Genomic DNA, 9713 nt, shown 5'->3' with positions numbered 1-9713 from the left:
AACCCCCTTGCCATCAGTTAATAAGAAAATACCTAGTTTTCTCTCACTTTCTGCCACCATTCACTTAATCTTTGCCTGGTAATCTCTACAGTCTTGAAATCCACTCTCCCTTCGCTGTCTCTAAAACCCAGTGACTTTATTAAATCCATGTTGTCTTCCGTAGGCATAGGGTGAAGCCCTTTATAGTAGAGTATCAAGTGCTCAGCCGTCTCGTCCTCCTCTCCACAAGCAGTGCACACTATATCCATTTCCTGGTACCTCGCTCGGTATGTTCTGGTTCGCAGAACACCCGTCCTCGCCTCAAACAACAATGAGCTTCCCCTAGAATTGTCATAGATGCTTTCTTTGGCAATAACTGTTTTGTTTAATCTATAGCTTTCCAGAGCCGTCTTTGTCTGCATTCCGTCTAGCCACCGATCTCTTTCTGTGGCCTTAACTTTCTTCTTAACGGAGACCTGCTCTTCCGTATCTCCACTATAGCCTAAAAACTTTCCTCTTAATTTCCTACTGCGCTGTCTCCAATTTGTGTCTATGCTCCTCATGTATAAATAGCTGAAAACATTTTGTGCCCATTTGTCCCCACCCATTTGCCTCGACCAATCCTCAAATTCAATCTCGCTCACCGCTTCCCAGCTCTCAAAAGACGCCCATCCCACGTCTCCTTGTACTCCCTGGTTCGGCGTTTTGCAATGTGCCCCCAAAGCCAGCCTACCTACTCCGCGCTGTTTTATTTCTAGCCTTGCATGCACTTTGGATTTCATGCATAGCACTGCGTTTCCAAAAGTCAAGCCAGGCATCATAACCCCTTTCCAAATCTCTCTCACCACCTCATACCTGTTGTAACTCCAAAGTGCTCTATTTTTCATTACAGCTGCATTTCTGTTGCCCTTACCTGTCATATACTTTTCATGCTCACTGAAATATTCTGCACCGTCACATATCCATACTCCTAGAAACTTGTATTTACTAGCTCTCTCAACTGCAATGAGTAGGGTTCCGTGTTTTCGGAGTTTTTTCGTCAAGTTCTGAGGCTGTTTTTTCTGAGTTTATTTTTGTTTGATTCCGAATTCTCCGAAATTTGGAGCTCAAATTCGCAGTGTTTCTTACTAAAAATAAACAAATAATATTCAAATTTAAACATATGCTGGGCAAAAAAAAAATAAAAAAACGCGATTGTATCAATTGATATTTTCTTCAGTTGGATTTGGCGTTAGTGCCATTACTACTGGCAATACTAATTGTCCTAGAACAAAATTGGCACACAAGTGTTATTTCGATAAGCGTCGATACCTTAAAATCAATAACCTACTGGAGGTGGTCGCTGGGCAGCCAGTATTCATTCCATGCTATTCCATCAACCTACCGCGCGGCCGCAAGAGATAGAGTGGAAAAGGATGTAATAGAGAAGTTTCAATTACGGTGTTTGTGGAGAATAACATAGAGGACGAAAACAGGACGACACGTTTCTGGAGAAACGTGTCGTCCTGTTTTCGTCCTCTATGTTATTCTCCACAAACACCGTAACTTAACCAGCACGCTCCATTTCCACGAGAAGTTTCAAGTGTCCTCTTTTCCACTTTATGTAATATCTATGGTCCATAGCTTTTGCGGTTACAAAAACGCAACCTCTCCTTCCTCTCAGGCGCAAATAGTATGAACCAAACCGGAAACATAAACAGTGACTTTTGTCTTGACCCGATAGTACAATGACCTGTTGTCTTGACCGAAATTCGAAAGATATGTGTGGTGGCATTTTCCCAGGACATTTTCTCTATGCGCTGATTAAACCATTAATTGTAAAATGTATTTGTGTGTGTGTGTGTGTGTGAGTGTGGGGGGTGGGGGCGGGGAGGGGGGGGAGGTTGGCATATCGGAATTCAGAGTTTATCAGATAAATCGGAATAGACGAAACTTTTACCGGCGGTTGTTTTCCGAATTTATCCAAAAACTCGAAACCGTAGTTATGAGTCACACCCCCCCCCCCCCCCCGTCACACACACACACCACTCCAAACGCCCTAAAAAATACTGAACTTTTTCAGTTAAGACCGAATGTGGAAAAAGTAATTCGGCGTACTTTTACCGGTTATATTAGGTTTAACCCGAAAACGCTGAACCCTAAACATACCGTTTAAAGTTAAAAAAAAAAAAAACGCACGTCTCAAATAAGGCACTGTAAAGGAATTGAGGTTCTAGGCCAATTCGTCGAAAGCCAACTCGTCGATTGCCAATTTTTTTAATCTGTTTTTTTGGAAGCAAGTTCGGAGTGGGGATACTCGATGCGCGCATGACGATTCCCTGGGCAGTACCGAAGCTCCCGCTGGTCCGTATTTTGGCTATTTTGTCGCGTGAGCTACACAGGGCGAGGTTCAGCAGTTTCGCGTAGTTCGCATAATGAGCCGTGCTACGTGCTGCGCATGTGCGAGGAGCAGTGACGTCACATAGCGCACAGCTGGCGCGCCGGAGCCGCCGCCGCCGCGCCCGCCTCGCCGGTCTGCGCATTCCAGAGGAGTGACGTCATAGCCGCGGTAGGCGCACTGGCACCACCGCGTGCCCAGCTATCCGGCTCCGTTGCGCAGTAGCCAAGTCTGACGCTTCACCGGAGCCGCTTGATAGCGCCTCTCATTTTGTGCGCATAAGCTCACGCTACGTATATCCTGGCATAGACGAGCTAAGCCACCGCAATTTTTTTCGAGCAGTTTTGCTCATTTTGACGCGCAAGTTTGCTGGTGATATCGTCTACAATAAATAATTCAATCGCACGGCAATGTGCTGTCGTTAGTTGTTAAAAGAAAAGAACAGAAAGCGTGTGCGGCAACGGTGCGTTCAGCCTCTGCTGCAGTGTAAGGCCACAGCATTGAGGCTGCGGCATGTTACTGCTTCACCGGTTTCCACTCGATCAAGGCCTTCCTTCGTCGGCAATAATCTGCGAATTTAACTCAAAACGTACAACTTCTCGCCTGAAAGCCCTAGCCGCGTGTTTCCAGGAGATTTTATTCACGGCGAATGAACCCCGCAGAATCGGTGCCCCTGGTGCACCTTGAATACGCTCCACATTAAAGTCACCTTATCTTACCGGTTCTATCAATGCATTTGTAATCGGCGCATCCCCCGCTTTTTTTTTTTTTTTTTTTTGGGGGGGGGGGGGGGGGGGGAGGGGACGTTTTACACTTAGGTGGTACTACGGAACCTCACCGGACCGCCACAAACCAGGCAGTTCATAACTTGAACTTATAGATATCTTTTTCCGAATAACTTTTTCTCTTTCTCTGATACATAAAAAAAGAACCAGACAACGCAGCCAACTCTAACTACCCAGCCTATTCAGAGATTAGCGCAGTTAAGTAGTAGTAACTACTGCTAACTTTATTTGTTTTTAGCAATCACACAGCAGCAGCACTCGGGACACTGACTTGAGTGCGATCCCGTCGCCGCCAGAGTACATTTTTTTTTATTGTTTCTCCCCTAGCTGTTAAAAAATTCCATGCAATGTCCAACCCTTTTTCTTTACGTTCTGTTTCGTTTTCATAAAACGCTACCTATTACAGCCTTTTGACATGCATGCTGTTTCGTTGTTGTGCTGTTTTGACACCGTGCTGTTTTGGCACGTGCTCTTCTGTCGCTGTGCCGTTTTGACGCCGTGCTGTTTTGTCGCGTGCTATTTTGACGCGTGCTGTTTTGTCGCCGTGCTGTTTTGACGCTGTGCTGATTTGACGCGTGCTATTTTGACCGTGCTGTTTTGTCGCGTGCTGTCTTGTCGTGTGCTGTTCTGTCGCGTTCCCTGTTCCCACACATAGTCAGGGTTGCAAGGAGGCTGCTCCATGTCTCTGAGATGTGTTTCCACAAACCCATACACCATTAAATCCTCTTTTCTTAGTTGCTCCTCAACCTCTTCCCATTTTAACCTATTTCTACCACCCTGCATGTTAATATACCTGATTGTGCTGTTTGTTTATACCTGTTCTTATGTTTTCTCCTCTTTTTAACCCTGGGTACCTCTCCTGACTTTGTTGGGTTTTCAGTTACTTCAGTGCCCCCAGGGCCCTCGGTCCACCGTGCGGCCCATCCTATCCCCCAGCCTGTAACCCGTGGTCTCACTGTAGTGAATGCCATCTGCAAAAGGGCGGGAGCCAGCCTTGTACACTTCCCTGTTTACTTCCATTACGTCGTACCGAAGCTGTCGACTCATGCCCTTAATTACTCTGTTGGCTACGGCAACCCTCCTCTCCGTTGCCCCGGACTGCCCCCAAACTTCTGGAATCGTGCACACAACCACGTGCACATTCTCAGACACGTCCCTCAGCTTACGCATTTCCACGTTTAGCTGCTTTCCAAGGTTCTGGCTCCTACCCTTGAGCACATCATTAAGCCCCGCATGAACTATTACTAGGTTCCTTCCCTCCCGGTTATCCCACACCCCCTCACGTGCTGTGGTCATAGCATCCACCATACACTTCACTGGCTGGACCTCTACGGTTACCCTCTGGTCTCCCTTCACCCTGTTATGTACTCCCCTCTTGACCCGTGCTATGTTAGAGCTCCCCACTACCAGTACCCTGGTGCCCCTGGTACCTGTACGCCTTTGTCCTGCGACTTATCTCCTGTCACCTGACTGCCCGACGCCTGCTGCTCGAAGGCGCCATTGAGCTGAGAGTCACTCAGCTGTCCAGCGTCGTCGAGCCCGCCAGCCAACAGGCTGGACTTCCGACCACCAGTGACCCCAACCTGCAAACTGGGGGTTCGTCCCGCTAGAACTGACACTTCCTCCTTTCTTCCCTCGCTACTCTCACTCGCTTGAATTACCCCTTCCAGGCGCTCTACCCTACTGTCACACTCCCTCTTACGCTCTTCTAAACCCGCCTTCCATAGTTCCCCCAGCTCTTCCGCCTGCTTCTCGAGGCCGACCCGCTGCTACCTCTCATGATTGAGCTGCTTAGTCAGCTCCTCAACCTGGGCCTCGAGACCCACCCGCTTCTCTCCTTCTACCTTAAGCTGGGCCTCAATCTCCCGAACTCTACCCTCACATTCCCCAGTTACCTGCTGAAGCTTCACACAAAGCCGACACTCGAAACTCATCCCCGCCGCCTCCTCCAGACTCCCGAAACCCATCTCCTCTAGGTAACACCACCTCCCACACCCCTCGCACTGCAACTCGTCCCCACCCTTGTCATGCCGACCCAAATCTAGACCTTTGTTCAGACCGGGAACAAGACATCCCTTCCCGCCAAAAATTCAAACAGAGCCTACTTTGCGAAACTAACTTCAACTGCTGCTGTTCAAACCGGTTCAAACCTAATACTGCTACCGCATAGTCACGTCCAGTCAACTCTCAATAAAGAGAGAAAAAAGAACAAAAACTGGCCCTTAGCTTTGGATGCTCGAGGAGAACCAGGAAACACAACAACAACCTTTTCTGCAACAACCTTTGATGATGATGATGATGATGGTTATGATACTGCGGCTGCTCCCTTTATAACCGGCGGGCTCAAATAATCGTGCACATACCTGGGGGTGAGTTCAGCGCCCCCTGTGTTGTGTATGATGCCACCAATCCGCCAGTCGTCTTTTTGTCTGCTCGATGGTCTTCCAAAAGGCTTCAGTAGTATTGGCTGTCTCGCTTGTTGACGAGAAGCCCAACGCTGTCGGTAGAGGCGGGACACCTTTGTGTAGTCGGTTCGCCTCTTCGGTGGCAGAATTGGCAGAAGGTCAGATTCCGCCACAACGGAGTATGATGTGCTCCGCGGTTTCGCTCTCACCCTCGCATACTCGGCATAGAGTCGACTGCACACTATTGTCGAAGCGCTGTTTGTACACCAGTGTGCGCAGGGCTCCAGCACGAGCTTCAAACAATAGGCGGCTGCCCAAACTGTTGTCGTACAGCCGCGTCACTGCCGTGATTTTCTGTTTTAACTCCGCGTACATGGTAAGGGTTGACTTTGTCCGTGCAGCCTCCAGCCATTGCACATTCTCCAGTTCGCGGACCCTCTTCCGCACCACAGACTCCCATTCTTTCTCTGCGGTCGCCTCCACCGGTTCTGTGAAGAAGCCGAACTTTTTCTCAAGCTGGTAAAGGCACTTTCGCCAACGACTCTGCAGAGAAGTCATATGTGTGTATATGAACAGCCTCTTGGCCCAGCGGTCCCGGTCCATGAGTCGAAGCCGCTCGTCATAGGAAACCTTGCTTGTCGCCTCCCTCGCTTCAAAAGACGACCAGCCCAGATCCCCCGGCCCCCGGCACTGCCTCAATCGCCACCGTGCCATGGCAGCCCAGCGCTTGGCGTCCCCCTTCTCGTTGTCTGCGCTCCAAGGCGGTTCTTGTGTCACCTGGTACACACACCACTGCGTTGGCGAACGTCAAACCTGGCACCACCACCGCCTTCCACATTTCGCGGCTCACTATTAATCTATTACAGCTCCATAGGCTGCCCTTACGGAGGATGTTAGCTCCCCGTGTGGCGGATTGACGGAGGTGGACGTAATGATCTTTCAGATAGTCTGCCTCGTTGGACAACTCAACGCCTAGGTACTTATACTTGTTCAGTACCGGTAATACGTCAAGACCCAATCTGAGGCTATCGAGCTTTTCTTTCTCAGTGCCCGCGAATTGTATCATGGCGGACTTGGATGTGTTGTACTTGAGACCAAGCACGGCAGCCTCATCAGCCCATATGTTGAGAAGTTGCTGCATCGCCGTTGCACAGTCCGCCGTCAGCACAATGTCGTCCGCGAAGGTCAGACCCGGTAGCACCCAGTTTACGGCCTCTCCATTTTCAACGTGCAGTAGCGAGAAGCCCAGTCCTGAGTTTGTCAACCGCTCGTCTAGTCGCGAGACATACAACATGTAGAGAAGCGGCGAGAGTGGGCATCCTTGGCGCAATCCACGTGTTACGACGATTTCTTCTGATCTGACCTCTCCCACCTGGGTTGTCACCATGTTGCGTGTGTATAAGCGATTAATAAGCTCGGTCCACTGTGTCGGCATTTCGAGCTGCTCCAGCCTTGATAGAGGCTTGTCGTGTGGAACGCTGTCATAAGCCTTGGCGACGTCTAAGAAGGTGCATATTAGTCTTCTCTTCTCTTTTCGAGCCACTTCATTGCACTGTGTAAGGGTGTACACGTTGTCCTCCAGTCGCCGGCCTTCTCACGAAGAGCAACGAGAGTATCCACAATAAAACTGGAACGAAAAGTCATCGACTCTCAAAGCAACAGTGTTCAGGAACGGACAACCAAGACAGACAGTGAAAAAGAAAAGAGGTTGATCTCTTTTGCAGCCCCTCAAGACCGATCACCAACAACCAACAACGTACGAAAAGAAAAGTAATACTGATAAAAACGACTAAATATTTAGTGTCTGTTTCAAGACATAACCTCATTCCTTCCAATCTCAAAAAAAAAAGAAAAAGATTAATAGCAACACACGATAAGAATACAGGATGCACACATGAAGTTTTATAAGTGTGATCCTTCTCCTTCAGGGGAAAATGTAAATATGTAAATAGGTAAATACCAGGGCATGTATAGCTATAATAATAATCTCTTGCTGTAAAATATAATCATAAAAAAAATCAAAAACAGCGAAAAATTACAATGCTCTCTGCTCCCTCCTCCCACTCCCCCCCCCCCCCTCAAAGACAATAATTAAGGCGACAGACAAATAAGAAATAAAATGAAAACATACATGAGAACGCCAAGATACGTAGAAATACATAACTAATTTTAAAAAGAGAATCATTAAAAGAGAATAAAATTTTAAAATTGTTTCCAATTTATTTTCTTATATATTCCAGTACGAAAATTTTAAAGAAGACAACTTCCTCGTCGTCAAGAACACAGAAGACAAGAGGCAGGACCAAGCGGAACAACCATTAATAACTTAATACCAAAGGAAAAAAAAACGAAACACAAATACTCATAATTGCTCGCAAGATTCTCCAAGTTCGTTCCAATGCCAACGTTCAGCTGTCTCCCTGTTTTTCTTTTTAATTGGCTTTCAGGACTAAAGAAACGCTTGGTCAATTACGGCCCTCATTTTTTATATTATATTGGATCAAACCTGTTATACCGTGAGGTGGTGCAGGTAGAGAGAAACAGTTTATTTCCTTTTTTTATCTCTCAATTAGAAATTGAGTAAATGAGTCGCCGGCCACGACGAAACCCTCCATGGAGCTCGGTGAGAATACCCTCTTTCTCCGCCCATGTTGTCATGCGCCCTTTCAGGATGCTTGCGAAAACCCTGTACACAATGTTGTTGACTGTTAGTGTTAGAGGCCTGTAGTTCCGAAGGCAGCGCCGATCTCCTCCTTTCTTCGGAACAAGCACAACCTTACCTCGCCGTCAGTCTCTAGGTACAGGCTGTCTTCCGATGAGAATGTCCGTGAAGATCTCAACCAGGTGTTCTCTCGAATCCTTTTGTAGTGTTTTGAGGACGCATGCTGGTATCTCGTCTAAGCCTGGAGCCGTGCTTCTTTTGACGTGGGCCAGAGCACGTACAATTGACACCAGGCCAATCTTTTCGTCGGAACTTGCGAGAGTACATTCCGTGCTGTTCTCTGTGGTGATTGTTTGGAGCAGCGCCGTTTCCTGCGGTGCGAACACTTCCATCAAATGCTCTGTGAGACACTGGTCAAGCGCGTCCACCTCCAATCCTGTGCGCTCGTCTATGATGACTGGAGTTTGATCCCTGCCGTCCAGAATTCCCAGGTATTTCCAAAACTTCCTGGGCGCATCGTTCCCATTTGACCGTATTTCCCTAATTTTATCTACAGGTCTGCAGCAGGCAGCTTCTGTTGTACCAGTTGTTTGGTGGCGTTCTTTTGTTCCTGGTACATTTTCCACTTTTCTGCGATCTCGTGGCTGGACCCCGTGTGGAGTGCGAAACGGTGCTGCCGATTCACCTCTTTTCGCAATTGGATTGCAGCTTGGACCTCTCCATCCCACCATCGCTTCCGTCGCCTCCGGCCACCATGACTCTTTGTTGAACGCTGTCTTATCAGTTGTTTTAGTGTATCTACGTATTCCACGTACCCTGATACGTTCTTCCTCTGGTCGCTCTTCTCAAACATTTCAACTACATTAGCTGCAGCTGCGTGGGAAAGACACGGCCGACTTGTATCATGCCGCTTGTTTCTCTCTTTATTCCACACTCCTTTAGACAGCTGAAGAGTAATTCTATTGCGATCACTGCCTAGACTATTCTCCCCCACCTCGTCAATTTGGACGCGTAACAGGTATCGTCCCAAATGATGTGAGATCAAGGCATAGTCAATGCAAGATTTGCTGTCGCGTGCATTCCATGTATATTGACCTTCACAATAGACCGATCTCACAGCTAGTTTGAGTACGCCACCGCTGCCGACATGCATCGTGGGCAGGGTGTCGAACCGGAACCGAACCGAACCGAAAACCGGAACCGAACCGTTATTTTTAGCCGAACCGGAACTGAACCGAACCGAAATGTTCGCCGCCATCTTGGAACTGAACCGGAACCGAACCGAAAAAAAATATAACGGTAACCGGTTCAAAACGGTTCAAGGTATTCTTTTTTCGTTTTTGTTAGTATCACAAAACGAACATATGGGAATATGAAATTGGCGGCTGTATTTCTATCTATTGTTCGAATTGTCACATACAGAATTGCAATGTATGGTAAACTGTGGGTTTTCGTGGCGCTTTTGTACTGGCACTCTGATTAACCATGTGTCACGTTGTCACGTG

Source organism: Ixodes scapularis, unplaced genomic scaffold, assembly GCF_016920785.2.
Source record: "Ixodes scapularis isolate PalLabHiFi unplaced genomic scaffold, ASM1692078v2 PGA_scaffold0__279_contigs__length_252992795, whole genome shotgun sequence".
NCBI lineage: Eukaryota > Metazoa > Arthropoda > Arachnida > Ixodida > Ixodidae > Ixodes > Ixodes scapularis.
This window is presented reverse-complemented; position numbering follows the sequence as displayed.